Genomic DNA, 18,019 nt, shown 5'->3' with positions numbered 1-18,019 from the left:
TAAACACCAGCGCAGTGGGCAATTGCTAGGTTTATCCATTCCTTGCTCACATATTACCGAGAGCTTACTAGATAACACACCCTAGATGGTATGATCTGAGGGGCAGCCTGAAACCAGTTAGCTTATAAATCCCAGGCCTAACCCCAGTGCATGAAGGTGTCTGGCTATTATTTCCCAACATTTGGCCTCCATTAGCCACCTCCAGCCACACACACCAGCACTCACATACCCAGCCACCTGCAAATCAGGAAAATATTGCTCTCACTCAGTCCCCCTAAACCAATTTAAAACCTTATACATTTGTCTCCAGCATCAGCCTCAATCAAATTGCTAAATAGGCAACATGGATTGTACTTTCTCATATTTTCCTTCCTCTGCTAGCCTGCCCAGACTCTGCCCCACTCTCCGGCTCCCAAGCTGGCTGCCCAGGCCCGGCGTGTCTACATTCCCTGTGCTCATCCATTTTTGTTAACCTCTTTCCTTCTTTTCCCTTCCTCCTTTCATTCCTTCAGAAACCTGCCCAAGATAATAGCTAGTTAATTTAGATGAAATTAAAGAATTATGCTTGACTTCTCCAGGTCATATATTTGCATTTGTCAAATGCATTCTCAGCAAGCAAACCTCCTCCAGTGTTCCACAGGTATTGCCTGTTTTAGCACACTACAGACAGTAAGAGTTTCCTTTGGGGGTGCCTGGGTGGATCAGTTGAGAATCCAACTCTTGGTTTTGGCTCAGGTCATGATCTCAGGGTCATGAGATCAAGCCCCACTTTGGGCTCCATCCTCAATGCGGAGTCTGCTTGAGATTCTCTCTCCCTCTTCCTCCCCCTCTACCCCTCCCCTCATGCTCAGGCATGCTCTCTCTCTCTCTCTAAAATAAATAAATAAATAAAATCTTTTTTTAAAAAAGTGTCCTTTGAGGGCTAGAAGAGAAAGTAAGTTGGAACAGAGGCAGTCAGGTTAGCAGTTAAGGGGACCCATTCTAGAAGCAGGCGATTGGCATCAGAATCTCTCCTCCAGTGCTCACTAAATTTGCCTGTTTAACCTCTCTGTGTTTAGTTTCTCCTCTGTGAAGTGGGAACCACAACACCTAACTCAGAAGGTTATTATAAATATTTAGTGAGTAAGTCAAAGACCAACACCATATGATTTTACTTATATGTGGAATCTAAAAAACAGAACAAACGAACAAACAAAAAGCAGAATCAGAGCTATAAATACTGAGAACAAGCTGATGATGGAGGGAAGAGAAGTGGGAAGAAGAGCAAAATGAGAGAAGGGGAGTGTGAGATACAGGCTTCCAGTTATGAAATGAATAAAGCACAGAGATCAAAGGTAGAGCCCAGGGGATACAGTCACTGGTATTGTAATAGCACTGCGTGGTGACAGATGGTCACCACACTTGTGGGGAGCAGAGCATAACACATAGAGGTGTGTTGAACCACTATGTCGTACCCCTGAAACCAGTGTAACATTGTGTCAACTATATCCAAATGTAAATAAGTACGTATATAAATAAATGTGAGAGGGTACATATAAGACACTGAAAACAATGCATGATACATAGTAAGAATGCAATAAATGCCAGATATTATGTTACCATTGGCAGGATGCACCATATAATTTGTGGCACCCTGTGCAGAATGAAAATGCAGGGCCCTTGTTCAAAAATTAAGAATTTCAAGACATCGACAGCAAAGCTTTAAATCAAGTGCAAGATCCTTCTAAGCATAGAACGCTGTGCAAGTGTATAGGTCACACACCCACTAAGTCAGCCCTATCAGGTCTAGGGCAAAACCATATTGCTGACCCTTAGATCTAGGAACTTTGTAGGTGAACATTTAGAAAAAGCCCTAGAAATCCAAATTTCTTTGCCCTTAGGAGAGGAGATGCTGGAGAGAAAAATAACTAGCACTTATCAAAAATACAAATAAAATAGCCTAATCCTAAAAAAAAAAAAAAAATCTCCAAGTAAGTTTTGCAATTGGCAATCACTTGAACAACTCTGTGATGAAAGATCTGGGATAAAGATAATTTATTCCGATATTTCATGAAAGCTGTTCTTCAATGGTAAATTCTTACCATAAATCCATGTTGGTCATATACTGTAAACTGCTGCAAACAAAAGCTTTTGCTAAATAAAAGGAACACTAGAACAACAAAGTATGTTTTAAGAAGTTTGAATTTTTCCTGAGAGTTTAAAAAACTGCAGCTCTTTAAATTCATTTATTTCTAAAGCCATATCCTTTACTGTTTAATTTTGTGGTTTAAATTGCCTGTCAAACCATAAGAAAATAGAGCCCAGATCCAGAGCTGAATAAACCAGTTTTACTTTCACATGCAATTATAGTTTTTTTAATCTTTTTCACCAGCTCATTTCCAACATCTTTTTATTTTATCACTTGTAATCAAATTCTCCACAATTTACTATACAAGTGTTATCAAATGCCTTCCATTTATTTTAAAGATCTAAATTCTGATGAAGTAAGACTACACGATCACTGCTGTAAATCACGATATGACAGTATCTTTCTGGAGGCTGAATCATCCTAACTAGTCCACTTTGTTGACTATCAGATTGCAAAATCATCATAAATCATATTCCTTTCTCCTTTTTTCTTCCACTTCACATCTTAGGGAAAACATATTCATTTTCCAAACTCATCATTTCTAGCAGTGTTCATTTTCAACCTTAATTTCCTGGCCAACCCTATTCATTCAGATGCCTTTTTTAGAGGTGGTATTCATCTGAATACACTACAGCCAGAAATTTTTTTAGAGCTCTTCTCATCTGCTATATAACCTCTGACAAAAGGTTAATATATCCTTATATATTCTTTGTTCCAAATCTCTTCCTATTCCATGAGCTTAAAATCATATTAAGGTAAGTTTAGATCACTGGAACTATGACTCTGTGCTATGCCCCTTACCTCTGTCCTTTTTTGGTTGATGCTGATGGTGTTATATTAATTTTCAGTCCCCAGAAATAAAAGTGGCATACTTAAAATTAAAAAAAAAAAAAAAAGAAAATGAAGGCAAAATATATAACTTTTTTAAACAAATAAAAACAGAATTTATTATCACTGGACCAAAATAAATAAATATATAAATAAGTAAATATTGTCAATTATCATATGGTTTCACTTATTTGTGAAACATAAGGAATAGCATGGAGGACATTAGGAGAAGGAAGGGAAAAATGAAGGGGGGGCGAAATCGGAGGGGGAGACAAACCATGAGAGACTATGGACTCCGAGAAACAAACTGAGGGTTTTAGAGCAGGGAGGCGTGAGCCCGGTGATGGGTATTAAAGAGGGCACTTCCTGCATGGAGCACTGGGTGTTATACGAAAACAATGAATCATGGAATGCTACATCAAAAACTAATGATGTACTGTATGGTTACTAACATAATAAAATTAAATTAAATTTTTTTAAAAAGGGGGAGAAACCAGGGATAAGAAGAGGAAAGGCAGAGGAAAGACCAGTCCATATAACCATATTTCATTTAATCCTGGACCAGAGGTGAGCAATTTTTGTTCTGAGCTCTCTAGTGGCCAAGGCAAAGAGAGAAAGCTGGTCAGTTACAGGATTAGTGGTGTCCCTAAAAGGAAAACAGGCCTGTTGTTCACAAGTGATGCATTTGTTTTAAAACTCTTAGCTTCTACAAAAATGTCCCCAGCTGCTATTAACTACTACTACTACTACATGACGGTTCGCATCATCATCATCATCATCGCCATCACCAACTAACATGGTGTTTTTCAAAGTAAATGTGAACTCAAGTTCATGGCCATGGTCAGAAAATTTTTAATAAAATAGTATAAAATAAAGCATAACTGAACAAAAAAAAATTTAAATATGCCTTTTACAGTTTCCTAAAAACTACACTTTGAAAAATGCACTTCTGGAAAAAAACTATTTAAAATTTTTATTTTAAAACAAACTTTTAATACAATTAGTATAGATGACATGATACTTTATGTGGAAAACCCAAAAGATTTCACCCCCAAATTACTACAATTAGTATGGAAACTTAATGTCCCATGGTTTGGGAAAATCCTTTCAGCAAGGTACTTTTATCAATAGACTATTTTGATTAATAATTGGAGGAACACACACACATTTAACTTCTTGGGTGCTATTGCCTTGGATGTTAGAGAAGTAATAATTAGGAGATGGTTTTAAAACCTTCCACTGCAATGTCCTTCTTTTTTCCACATAATTTTGAATGGTAGTGTCAGAGACAGGACTCTGGGGTCCATTAGGAGAACTGAGCCCTGCCCATATTCATACATAATACCCATTGCCCTCTTTCATGCAGTGGTATCACATCAGCTGTGAGATGATTTGTATCCTTGAATTCCAGGCCACAACTAACAGTAAAATGAATGGTTGCCCAGAGCTGGGCAGTAGGGAATGCATGACTTGGAGGAACATTGGCCAAGTAAGGAACTGAGGAATGTTGACCCACTTTCCCAAATATACAACAGAAGAGAAAAGACAGTTTGGGGATTTGAGTGGTTATACGAACATCTCCCACCACAACTCTGGGCTCACTGTGAAAAGGGCCACATCTTAGTCACCCTTAACCCCTAGCAGTTCTGAGCACAGGCTACATCCCATAATGCAAGGTCCAGTTGACCAAAGTAGTCAAGTTGGAAAAAGAATTGCTTCCAGAGTTACCAGTAGCTATGAAATGGTGAAGCATTAAAAGTTTAAACAGTTGCAGCCATAGGGGTATTTAATCATCATATACGGGAAATGCTGGAACATTTTCTGATGGGGCAACCTTTTTAGTTCAGCATTGACCTTGACCTCTGAACTTACCCCTCCCATCAACAACCCACAGAGCTCAGAAAACTGTCAGACTGCTAAAAGAGAACCAAGCAGACAGCCTTGCTCAAGGTATTTTCAAGATAAAGTGGTCAACTGTATTTTGTATGATACATTAAGTGAAATCACCCTCCTTAGAAATATTTAATAAAATATGCTACACAAATGAGTACATAGGGCATGATTCCATTTTGATGAAATTTGAGAACAAGCAAAGCTAATGTATATTGACAGAAGTGACAGTAGGGTTTGGGAGATGGCTGGGAGGGGAAGACACTGACAAGGGGCAAGAGGGAACTTTCTGGGGTTACATAAGTGTTCTACATCTTGGTTATGTTGCATGCATTTATCAAAACCCATCGAACTCTACCCCTAAGATGTATGCCTTTCAGGACGCCTGGGTGGCTCAGTCAGTTAAACATCTGACTCTTGATTTCGGCTCGGGTCATGATCTCAGGGTCATGGGATCAAGTCCCACGTCAGGCTCTGTGCTCAGCACAGAGCTTGCTTGAGATTCTCTCTCTCCCTCTCCCTCTGTCCCTCTCCCCACTCTCTTTCTCTCCCCCTCAGATAATAAATAAATCTTACTTTCATTGTATATAAGTTGTATCTTCATTAACTTGATAAAAAGCAGCTGCCTTTATTTAAATATGAAGTTTGAGAGCTTTCAGAAAACCATAAAATCTATACAATCGGTATCCAATGCTGGGATACACATAGGAGAACTATCCTACCTGGCTCAACACAGTACAAACAGAGGTCATACTGTAACACATAATCTAGATGACAAACTGTCTTTGCCATTCCTGGATCTGATTTTCATTAATTCCAAAGACAAAGGAATTCAAAGTTAACACCATACCCATAATGTAGAGTATATTCATTTAGTTGACTTGTTATGAATTTATGTTTATGTTTCCTGCATTTAAAAAGTATATATTGTTTTCCTTATATATTTTAGGTTCATTCATTCTGTTTCAACTAATCCTTCTACTGCCTTTTATTTTTATTTTTTTTTATTTTTATTTATTATTTATTTTTTGAAGGGGCTAGGGGCAGAGGGAGAAGGAGAGGGAGAGAGAGAACCTTAAGCAGGCTCTACCCTCAATGACCCTGAGACCATGACCTGAGCCAAAATCAAGAATCAGAAGCTCTATTGCCTTTTAAAATATAGAATAAGAACTTACATTATGGATGTCTAGACTAGATGAACTCAACTGACAATGGCATAATACTCTTGATGGTCAGACTAGGTAGATCTGACCAGCAGTACTCCTTAAAGACTGATATCTTGAGAGGTCTTGCCCCTGTTGGGGGATGATGTACTTGACTTCTGGGATAAGCCCAAAGCATCCTAAAACAAACTGCATGAACGGAACTCACTTGTCTCTAGGTAGAAAAAGGTTTTGTTTGTGGTTGTCTTTTTCTTTTAAATATGTCAATTTAATTCAAGCTATGGGCCATTCTTCACTGAGCATAGGACACAAGGAATCTTTCAGACGTAGCACAGTTCAGTGCAAAAGCATTGAGCTGACTGATCATCCAAAGCCTTGGGTTCTAATGCTGGTACCCCTTAACTGAAGACATTGCTTTCAGCAAATCAAGGAACCTCGTGAGGGCTCATCTATTAGGTGAATGGGAAAGGGATACACAAAATACAAAGAAAGATCCATTCTAGCTCTAAAAGTCTGCAATTCCATATGCAAAGCTACCAGAAGGTCCCAGACATCAGCTGGCCTCCGAAAGTTCCTACAGTTACAAAAAGGATCCAAGCCTGTTCAGGTCACATATGGACTCACAACAATAAAGTCCATATTCCTGGCCCTCAGCCGACCCCTGCTTTAAGCAGGACACCTCTAGAGAAAAAGACAACACATATCACAACTGCCTATCTGGAAGGGGATCTTCTGAATGGGTACCTCCTTCAACCATAGACCACATCCATCAGTAAACGTTTTACATAAACCAGCTAAAGGGTAGAACTATAGACCTCTACTGTTTTTCTACAACACATTTTCATGGTACAACCTAGACCATTGTCATCATTTCCACATTAAAAGTAATTATCAGTTTTGCTCAACGCAAGTTTAGGCCTTCATAACATCTGCAGAATTTGGAAAACATGTAACACAACTCGACTATATGGCTCCAGGTTTAAAGGCCATCCACAATATTCCTTAGGGAATCCATCAAGGGGTCATTTTAGCAAAGTGGCATTTCTATATTTGCTTCTCCTCTGTGTATGCTTATTTTCTTCAACACTGTTACAAAGTTTTCTTATGAAATGAGTTTAGCTAGAGTGGGTTGTTCTTTAATGGAGTAGACCTGGAGCTGAATGTCATAGTTGTTACTTCAGTTGTATTCCCTAAGAATTCCTCGGGTGCTAGGGACACACTTATTTGTGACATATTTTGATTTGTAGAATTGTGCCCTCCATAATTTAACGGTCTCAGGGCTTGAGTACAGAGAAAATACTCAGGAAATAGACATCATTTAAAAGGTGAGTTCACAGCCTGCTCTAAGGGTCAATAAGCTGGCCTTCTGCCAGAGCAAGGCAGGTGGAGAATTCCATGATATAGGCCTAGTAAGCCACATTCTAGAAAGAATTTTGAGAATTGTTATCTAGAAAATCCTGAATGACCTTAAATATTTCCTGTAATTAAGCACAAATGACAAGTTTATATTAAGTTTTTAAAGAAAGTACATGTTTTATAATATCTTCAGTGATTGTTTCTGCTATTTACAGAGTACTGACTTTGAACATTGAACTAACTTAGCTTAAATAGTACCTATTATAAGCAACCAGTGAAATATACCAATTGTACTCATATAAGGCACTTCAAATATACTTCAAACTGTGACTTTGAGTGAATGAAGAGTGGTTGCTCTTTGAATACTATGACATTTATAATTAACCTGTCAGAATATCTATATAAGTAAAAATGATTGAAAAAATTTGCCCAATACTCTGGCTCCAATAAAAAAAAAAATTGAAAAATGGATATTTTTATCTTTGTGTCCATCCATCTAATTACAAGTCTTAAAATGTGCTTTCATTCATTGGAAAATATTTATAGCATACCCAATGAGGGTAGCTAGGGAAATAGAGAAGAGTAAAACAGACATGGTTGCTGCCTAATGGAGCATATAGTCTAGTGGGGAAGACAGACATTAAAAAGAAAATCCTACAAATAACAGACACATTCCAGTCACATCTGATAAATGTTAGGAAGAGGGAAAAGTACATGAGAATATATAACGAAGGGACCTAAGCAGATGGCTGCTGGGGGGGAAATATTATGGAAGGAATCTTCGAGGAGTGACTTTTACCAGACATGAAAGATGAGTAATAGTTACCCAAGCAAAACATAGGCAAAAATGTCTCCAAGGCAGAGAGATCAGCATATACAAAATCCCTGAGTCAGACAAGAGCTTGGCTTGTTCAAGGAACCATAACAAGGCCAGTGAAAGTAACAGAGCAACGTGAAGCTAGAAAACTAAAGAGGGAAAGCTCAAAAGGGTGTAACAGACCATACCAAGGATCTTTTATTTTATATTAATTATAAAGGGAAGTGTTCATTCTGCAGTGTCAATCAGCTTGTGTCTAAGCTATATCTCTGAAAATACTTGTTCTCAGTTTTCTCTGGTCTGTTGTCCTAGTATTAACTGGTCCATCTGTTTACCGGTGTATTAGTTTCCCAGGGTGACCATAAAAAACTACCATAAATTGGGTGGCTTAACACAACTGAAATTTATTCTCTCACAGTTCTGGAGGCCAGAAGTCTGAAATCGAGTTGATGGCATGGTTCACCCCTATTTGGGGGCTCCTAGAGAGAAACCATCCTATGTCTTCTTCTAGTTTCTGGCGCTCCCCAGCAATCCTTGTCATTCCTCAGCTTTGGCAACATAATTTCATTCATCACATGGCTTCTCCTTGGGTATCCCTGTCTCTATCTTCAAGTTTCATTCTTACGAAGACACCAATCTGTGGATTAAGGGCCACCCTTATCCAGTATGATCTCATTTTACTTTGATTACATCTGTAAAGTCACAGGTACCAGAGGATATGATTTGACCCACAACTGGAAGGTATTGAAGGATTTTTACTGGAGAAGTGACATGATCATATTTGCATTTTACCATCACCTTGCCTATTGGAGGGAGAATGGATTGGAAGTGGAAGGGGGAGACGAATTAAGAGACCAGTTAAGAGGGTATTGTGTGCTCTGGGGTTTTTTTTTTTATAATAGAGTAGAATAAATGTTCTGAAAAATTTTTATCATATAAACATACAGAAATACCAAAGAAATATTTTAAAAGTATTTTAAATTTACGACTGAGATAGACATAATAATATAATTAACTTTAAAGGGGGTAGGAATGTTTAGGAGCCAAAAAAAATTGAAGCAAGGACTGAAATCCAGTAGTAGTGGTGTGATCAGGCATTTGCGCCAACCTCTGGGCCTGAAGGCTTGAGCTTTGTGTGCTGTATAGCGGACCGCAGGCAAGGCATTGTGTCAGCCCAAAGAGGGAGAAATTAAGATCTATAAGTAAAGCCAGGGTCCACAGAGTTAATTTAAAAAACACGTCCATCGCATTAAGGAGGGCACAAGTTGTGATGAGCACTAGGTGTTACATGTTAAGTGATGAATCCCTAGCAAGACTAAATCAGAGAGGGAGACAAACCATAAGAGACTCTTAATCATAGGAAACAAACTAAGGGTTCCTGGAGGGGAGGGGGTGGGGCATGGGGTCACTGGGTGATGGGCACTGGGGAGGGCACGTGATGTCATGAGCACTGGGTGTTATATAAGACTGATGAATCGCTGCCCTCTACCTCTGAAACTAATAATACATTAGTTATACATGTTAATACATGTATTATTGATTAATTAATTGAATTTAAAAAATTTTAAAAAGTGATGAATCCCTGGGTGGGAGGATGGGTTAGCCTGGTGATGGGTATTGAGGAGGGCACGTTCTTCATGGAGCACTGGGTGTTATGCACAAACAATGAATCATGGAACACTATATCTAAAACTAATGATGTAATGTATGGGGATTAACATAACAATAAAAAAATTAATAAATAATCCATGTTATTTGCTCAAAAAAAAAAAAAAAGTGATGAATCCCTAAATTCTACTCCTGAAACCAATACTACACTATGGGTTAACTAACTTGAATTTAAATAAAATCTGGGGGAGGGTGGAGCACCTGGGTGGCTCAGTCGGTTAAGACTTTGGCTCAAGTCATGATCTCAGGGTCCTGGGATCGAGGCCCACATCAAGCTCCCTGCTCAGCAGGAAGTCTGTTTCTCCCTCAGCCCCTCCCCCTGCTCATGTTCTCTCTCTCTCTCTCTCTCTCAAATAAACAAATAAAATGTTTAATAAATAAATAAAATAAGATCTTGGGGGGGAAAAAATGTCCATCCACTGACAAAAAGAGATGACAAAGAAAAATGTCATTCCTGGTCTGGACTCAGGAAATGAATGAATGAATGAATGAATGAACAGAAGTATTCCATGACAATAACCACAAGGTTGACGACATACTCCAAAGTTTGGGTTTAAAATGATACTACCTAGTAGGTCCAACAAAACTCAAACAAAGAAACTATTTTAAGTCACCCTGGGTTGGTTATACTTTGGAATGTCCAAGAGACACAAACACAAATTCTCTGCAGAAGGATGCACCCTCAACATTAACTTATGCACATAAAGCCCAGTCATTTAAACATGAGCTCAGTCTAAATATAAAAAACTATATATAAGAGTTAGCAGAACAAACAAAAGCAGCATTAAACCACAAAGTACTTCAGATATTAGAAATATAGGATATAAAATAAATATTTTCAATTATTCAAAAAAGAAATTGAAATCATAAAATAGGAACAAAGTACTACTTTTAAAAATCAGGATAATTTGAAAAAGAATCAAAACCTCTCAAATGAAAAATGTGATCACTAAAGTTAAAAATTCTGTAGATCAGATAAATAAACAATCATACAGAGCTGAGGACATAATGATTTTTTTAAAGATTTTATTTATTTATTTGAGAGAGAGAGACAGAGATAGCGACAGAGAGCATGAGTGGGGAGGAGAGAGGGATAAGTAGGCTCCCCACTGAGCAGGGAGCCTGACATGAGGCTCATTCCCAGGGTCCTGGGATCATGACCTGAGCCAATGGCAGACGCTAACCAACTGAGCCACCCAGGTGCCCCAGGATATAAAGACTTATACAGAAATTATTCAGAATGAAGCTCAGAGACATAATGAAATGCAAAATATGAAAGGGAAGTTAGGGGTGCCTGGGTGGTTCAGTCAGTTAAGCACCAGACTCTTGATTTCCGCTCAGGTCATGATCTCAGGGTCCTGAGATTGAGACCTGTGTTTGGGAACGTGTTTAAGATCCTCTCTCCCTCCCCTTGCTCTGAGCTGCTTCTCTGGTGCCACCCTGGGAACCTGATCCCTGAGGCCCTCCGGCTGCTGAGGCTAGGGGACACCCCCACCCCCCACTACCCTGCAACTCAAGCTGGGGAGATAATGGAGCTCTAAGTGCTGGTGGGCAGTATTTCTGCCCACCTTCCTTCTTCCCCACAACAGAGAAGACCAGCATCCCCACTGAGGGACCAGCTGTCCTGAATATTCTCCAGACTAGGCCTCTGGGCCCCAGGACCTACCCTCAACAGAGGACACTGAATCCCACAGAGCCCTGGGGTGGGAGGGGCAGGAGGGACAGGAGCATGGGAAGGGAGGCATTCCCTCAGAACTGAATAAAGATTGATGAGCAAAAAAAAAAAAAAAAAAAAAGATCCCCTCTTCCTCTCTCCCTCTCTCTCTGCCCCTCCCCCCTCCTCCCTACCCCTGTGTAGGGACATCCATGCACATACTTGCTCTCTCTCTCTCTCTCTCTCTAAAAAAGGAAAAAAAAAAAAAAAGAGAAGAAAGGGAAATTAAATTACAAATGAGCAACATGCCCAAGTTTAACAAATGTGTGATTTATTATTCAAAGCAGGGAGTAGAGAAAATAAGGGAAGCCAAAGATTCCCAAGTAGAATAGAGGAAGGAAGGAAGGAAGGAAGGAAGGAAGGAAGGAAGGAAGGAAGGAAGGAAGGAAAGGAGGGAGGGAAGAAGGAAGAAAGTGAGCATATCTAGGCATGTAGTGAAATTGCAAAATACTGAAGAAAAGGAAAAATCTTAAAAATAGCCAGAGAAAAGTTTATCTACAATGGAATAACAGTTATATAGAAAACAGATTTTTTTCAAGAGCAGTAGTGGATCCAGAACACACTGGAACACTATCCTCAAATTGCTAAAAGCAAATAATGACCATCTCAAGTTGTTACTCAGCCGAATTATCACAAAATAATCAGGGCAAAACATATGCATTTTGGGCAAACAAAAATCTGTGTTTAACATAATCAAACCCTCACTAAAGGAATTGCTAAAGAAAATACATCTGTAAGAAGTAAAATAATTCCAGAGAAAAGGTCTGGGATGAAATAAGTGATGGTAAACAAAGAAACTGGTAAATATAAACAAATGTTGAATATATAAAATAACAATTATGTAAATATACGGAAAAAGATGGAATCTAAATAATGCCCAAAATTCTATATAAGACAGGAAGAGAATGATCAGAATTAGGACATTGCTAGGGAGAACAGAGATTAATTTGGGTTTTGTTAAGATTAAGAACAACCAGGCAATAAATAGAAGGGGTTTATAACTTCCAAATCAATTTAGGGGGAAAGAGAAACGTTTTAAATCAAAAGTCAGTCAAAAAAAAAAAGGAAGGATGGGGCACCTGGGTGGCTCAGTTGTTAAGCGTCTGCCTTCGGCTCAGGTCATGATCCCAGGGTCCTGGGATCGAGCCCTGCATCAGGCTCCCTGCTCAGCAGGGAGCCTGCTTCTCCCTCTCCCACTCCCCCTGCTTGTGTTCCCTCTCTCGCTGTCTCTCTCTGTTAAATAAATAAAATCTTTAAAAAAAAAAAAAAGGAAGGAAAGAAAAGAGGAAAACACAGTCAAAGTAGGAAAAATATAAAGCACAAAATCAGATAATAAAATAAATCCAGCAATAAAAGAAATCATATAAAATATAAACAGATTAAAATCACCAATTTAAGAACAAAATTTTAGATCAAATTTTTAATTCAGCTCTAAATTACTTACAAGAGACATATTTAAAACATACAAGTCCCTTCCCCCACCAAAAACACTAAATTAGATGGTAAAAAGCAAGAAAGGGAATGAGCCTTCGTCAAGTAACTACTGTAATAGAGTCTCACATAATTTTGTGTCAGAGTGAGAATTTATTATTTCCATATTACAGAGTGGGGAACTAAGACACAGTGAAGTTAAGTGACATACTCAGAGTCATACTTGGTACTTACTTGTGGAAAAAGAACTTTCAAACCCAGTTCTGTCTATTAGCAAAGACTTGGCTCTAGCTAACTTCAGTACACTGCCATGTGAGACAAAAAGGTTTCCAATTTTCAGGTGGGGAAGGTGGTACTGGGCAAGTCCCCATGAAAATCAAGTAACAAGAAAAAAGAGAGAAAAATCTCTACTGATTGTCCCATTAATTGACTGTCAGTATATCTGGTTTGATTTCTTTGGAGCCGTAAATCCATAGGCTACTGAATACAGAAATTTTTAAACTGTAAATTCCTTTGTTTGTTCTCCATGTATTTATTAATTATGAATTATTACACTTTACAATTTGAAGAGTCTCAGATGATATTTTTTTCATCCTTTTTTTAGAAAGGTTTACATAAGGAGTTCAAGGTGCATGGTAGGAAATGGTCTAGCCCACTGGCTCGTGGCTAAATATTAAAATTGTCCTGGAAAACTGAGAAGAAAGCAACTGATGCTTCTACAGAGAACTTATCACTAAGGAGGAAAGGACACTTTACATCTCCTCCTCACCAATAAGCCATATTGTCTTTAATGGACTAGTATGTTAGCTATGTTTCTTCTAAAAGTCACACACATGTTGGGGCAGTAGGAACAAAGCAGGAGGGGAAAGAAACAGAATATAGCTTGATGCAGCTGGTATTCTCTTTTTTTAAAGATTTTATTTATTTATTTATTTGATAGGGAGAGAGAAAGCATGGGGAGGGCAGAAGGAGAAGCAGACCCCCTGCTGAGCAGGGAGCCCAGTGCGGGGCTTGACCCTGGGACCCTGGGATCATGATTGAGCCGAAGGCAGTGGCTTAACCGACTGAGCCACCCAGGTGCCCCATAGCTGGTATTCTAATTCCATAATGTAAAAAGCTACATTCATGTGATATTTCTGTTTCATAGTTGACACCTTGCATCTTTAACAAGGTTTAATTTGGGGAGGAGGGAAACAAATTATTAAAGTAATATAAAATGTAATACTTCATAAAAAAACATTTATAGTTTATTGCTGAATTTATAAAATTTTATCTTTTGTCTAAATAGTTGGCTAGCTGTCCTTTGTCCTGTGTGTGTGTGTATGTGTATGTGTGTGTGTGTGTCTGTGAGTATGTATATGGACAGAGAGAGAGAGATAGAGAATGATTTGGCATGATGTTCACCTTATGATTATTATTTGGAAGTAGTAGGATTTTAGGTGAAATTTGTTCTCTTCTTAACCTTTCTGTATTACCTGAAATTTTTAAAATGAGAATGTACCTTACTAAAATCTTTTAAAAGAAATTCAGGGTTATTGTAGGACATTTGGAAAATATTAAAAAGTATGAAAGAGAAAAAGAAGTAGCACTCCTAATTCTATTTGTTAACATTTGGTGTGTTTCCATCGCGACTGATTTGAATATTCAATTTGAACTTCTGCTTCTCTACATAAAGTGTTTTCCTGTGTCATTAACTATTTTGGGGTATTGGGGAGGGGATTCTACTCCAGTAGTTCAGATAATACAGAGATGATGGTGATCCGGTCTGGGTGATGAGTTGGAACACAAATAAATGAAGAAATCCAAGAATTATTTAGAGATAAAACTGACAGAACAAAGTGATGGATTTGATGTGTGTTTTGAAAAACTTTCAAGCTATATGTTCTCGTTCCACATACATCAAGGTCTTGCATGATTTTATAATAAATCAGGCAAAGAACACAAGAATAATAACAACTCATTGGAAGTACGTGAAAATTCCTTACAAAGTCATAATTTGAAATGTTGAGTTCATGTGCCAGGATATTTACCTAACAAGTCAAAAGAGCAGGTTTATATGAAGTATATTTTCTAATAATTTTACCCAACGGTCTGGAAGTCTATGTTCCATTCTAAGCATCACTAGAAACAATAGGATCAAAATAATACAAGAGGAAAAGAGACTTCTTTGGCGTATTTCTGTCTTCACTACGTAACAGTGAAGTCTATTAAAAACCTAAAACTAAAGCAAACTCATCTCCTCATGCTGCTCTAATAATTGTGTTTTGAAGGCCATTGGTATGTACTTGAAGTGTACTGTATTTTCAAAGCTAACTGACTGATTTATGAAGAAACACACATGTGGTTTTTTTTTTTTTTTGCTTCACAAAAGCAATCAAAAAGCACGTTTGGATATTATTAAACTGAAAAGATAAAATATTGCACAGGTCTGAAGAATTAATTTTAAAATATTTCTTTAAGATAAACAGCATATCAACTATATCTTAAATGTCATCACTTTGGATGACTGACTACAAAGATTTACAGACAACTGTATGGCTGAAAAGGAATTATTTCAGTCTATCTGTCAAAAGCTATTATGTTCAAAGACATGAGCATCATATCCATCCACTCTGTAAGCAGTGGAACCCCCACTGATAACAAGGGAGAGGTACTCTTCATGCATAATTCTTTGACGTATTTTCTCATCTAAAAATTGGTTCCAAAATGACCTGTTGCAGAGGGGAATAAAATCCTAGCAATCACAAGGAAGAAAGAAGGAACTGTCAGCATTCCACACTCCAGATTGTAATTCAGAGCTGTTATACAAGTCACATGCTGGTCTTACCAAAAATCTGTTCTTCACTTTTCTATACACATTCTAACATATCTTCACATAGTTTGAGTTTTTTGTAATGATATAAGAACTCTAAAATATAACCATTGGTTGCTTGTAGATACGTTATTAACCAAGTCTATGGCATTCAAAAATTAAAATATGTGGGCATGCATGTGATGAGTCTGAGAAAGGCTTCCACACCCTGCCCAGCACCCTGCCCAGCCAACCCTGTGGCACTCTGCTGACTGGCATTTCTCTGCAGGGTTGTTGCAAACACTCCAAGACCTTCTGGATTCCCAACTACAGCTTCTTGAAGAATTGCAGAGTTTGGCACTCTAGGCCACAGAGTTCTGCTCCCTCAGGTACTGAGCCTGGAAAAAGGTGAGGCAAGCTGTTCTTCAAATGAGGGAATAGAAAGGCATCCATGCAACTCATTGATAACCCTTTCTCCCCATGTAGAGGTCATTGGAGATCAAGCTCCAATAAACCCATATCCTACAGTTTTTTTTTTTTTTTATTCTACAAATATTTACTGAGGTTCTACTATCTAACAAACACTATTCTAGATATCAGGATAGAAGAGCAAACAAAAGAAGCAAAGATCTCTTTTTTCATGGAGACCTACATTCCACATTTTGGAAGTCCTCTACTCCCAGAAAGGAGTCGTTCCTTCTGCTTTAGCATCCAAAGAGACACGTGAACCCTTTACAAGAGGTAGGCCCAGAAAGGAAAATCAGAGCTCCTGGTCATAAATGATAACTAATAACGAAAGCTAAAATAGCTGAAAAATTATATTCCTTCTCCAAAGCTAGATTTCTTTAGTTTTAGTACACGTACAGCTGCATTTTTCTTAGGCAAACAAAAAGTATATCAGAGGATGAATAATTTGAACCACTTGGAGTGAAGTGTAAACAGTCTGGTACTTATGCTTAACTCTTCTGTTTCTTAAGAGGAGTTACCTGTGTTCATTACTTTGGAAGGGAAAAAAAAAAGAAAAAAAAAAAAAAAACGCTGTGTCACAGATGTTGGGAAAATAAGTATTATATTAGTAATAGAAAACCACAGTAACGTGAGGAATCATTCTCAGAAAGACTTTAAATCCTCTCTCACCTTCCAGCACATGGGAGGCCTACGGATCTTTAAAAATATCTGAGAGAAGGATGGATAATATCTCCTAGCACCTTCACTCTCCCACAAACTCAGGATAAAAGCTCAATGCTGGGGCTCCATCTTTCAGCAGTTTCTACTCATTTGTAAGAAAACAATGCTTTCTTTCTTATGTAAAGAATAAGCCTTGTATGCACTGTAAGTGAATTAATCTTGACATCTGATGAGGAATGGAAGCTACAGAGGCAAATTTGAAAGAAAGAATATTTTATTTTATAAGCTTGATTTGAATCTAAGCCTTATATTCATGCTAACTAAATCCAAGAATAAGGTTATTCAACCAAAACATAGCAAGGGAGGATCAGTTTTGAGTTTTTTCCTAATTATAAGGCCCAGCAGAATAATAATAGGGGAAATTTTGTCATGGAACTGGATCTTACACAACCTAGAGATAAATATGAAAACTAAGAATTACGATTTACTCCAATTCTTTTTTTAATCCCCTTCTCTTTTTTAACACATCTAGCTGTCTATATTATATATTCTCTCTATATATGTGAGCCATCCTTTTGATATATGTAGCCCAAATATTTATGTTATTTTTTTTCTATACATGCAAAGTGTTATATAAATATAGTGCTTATTTTTGTGGTTAGTAGACCTCAATAGGTCATTAAATTAAATTTTTAGATGACTCATTTGAGATAGCAAAGAAGTCATTCTTCAACACAGAAGCAGATTAAGATCACTTTGCAAACCTGATCAAAGATATCAACATTCAGAAACATTCAGAAACAAGGCTGATTGGGGAAGCAACAGGGATATTTAGTAACTTGACCACAACCCACAATTTGTGGGCCCAGAGCAGAGCCTTAAGGTAATTCACTGGGCCCTATGTAACTAGGATTTAATTCTTATTTGCTCAGAGCCTATAGGTTCATTCTTAAGAACAACACATAACACCCGAAAGAATTCCCTGATTTCTTGACCTTGGCATTGAACTGAAACAGTTATGAAGAAATACAGCATTTGCTTGAGCACCCTGAGAGGAAAAATAGGAGAGCATAGCTTTCCTGGTAAAGGACTCAAGAAGCACTTC

Source organism: Halichoerus grypus, chromosome 3, assembly GCF_964656455.1.
Source record: "Halichoerus grypus chromosome 3, mHalGry1.hap1.1, whole genome shotgun sequence".
Lineage (NCBI taxonomy): Eukaryota > Metazoa > Chordata > Mammalia > Carnivora > Phocidae > Halichoerus > Halichoerus grypus.
Note: the sequence above shows the minus strand (reverse complement) of the source record.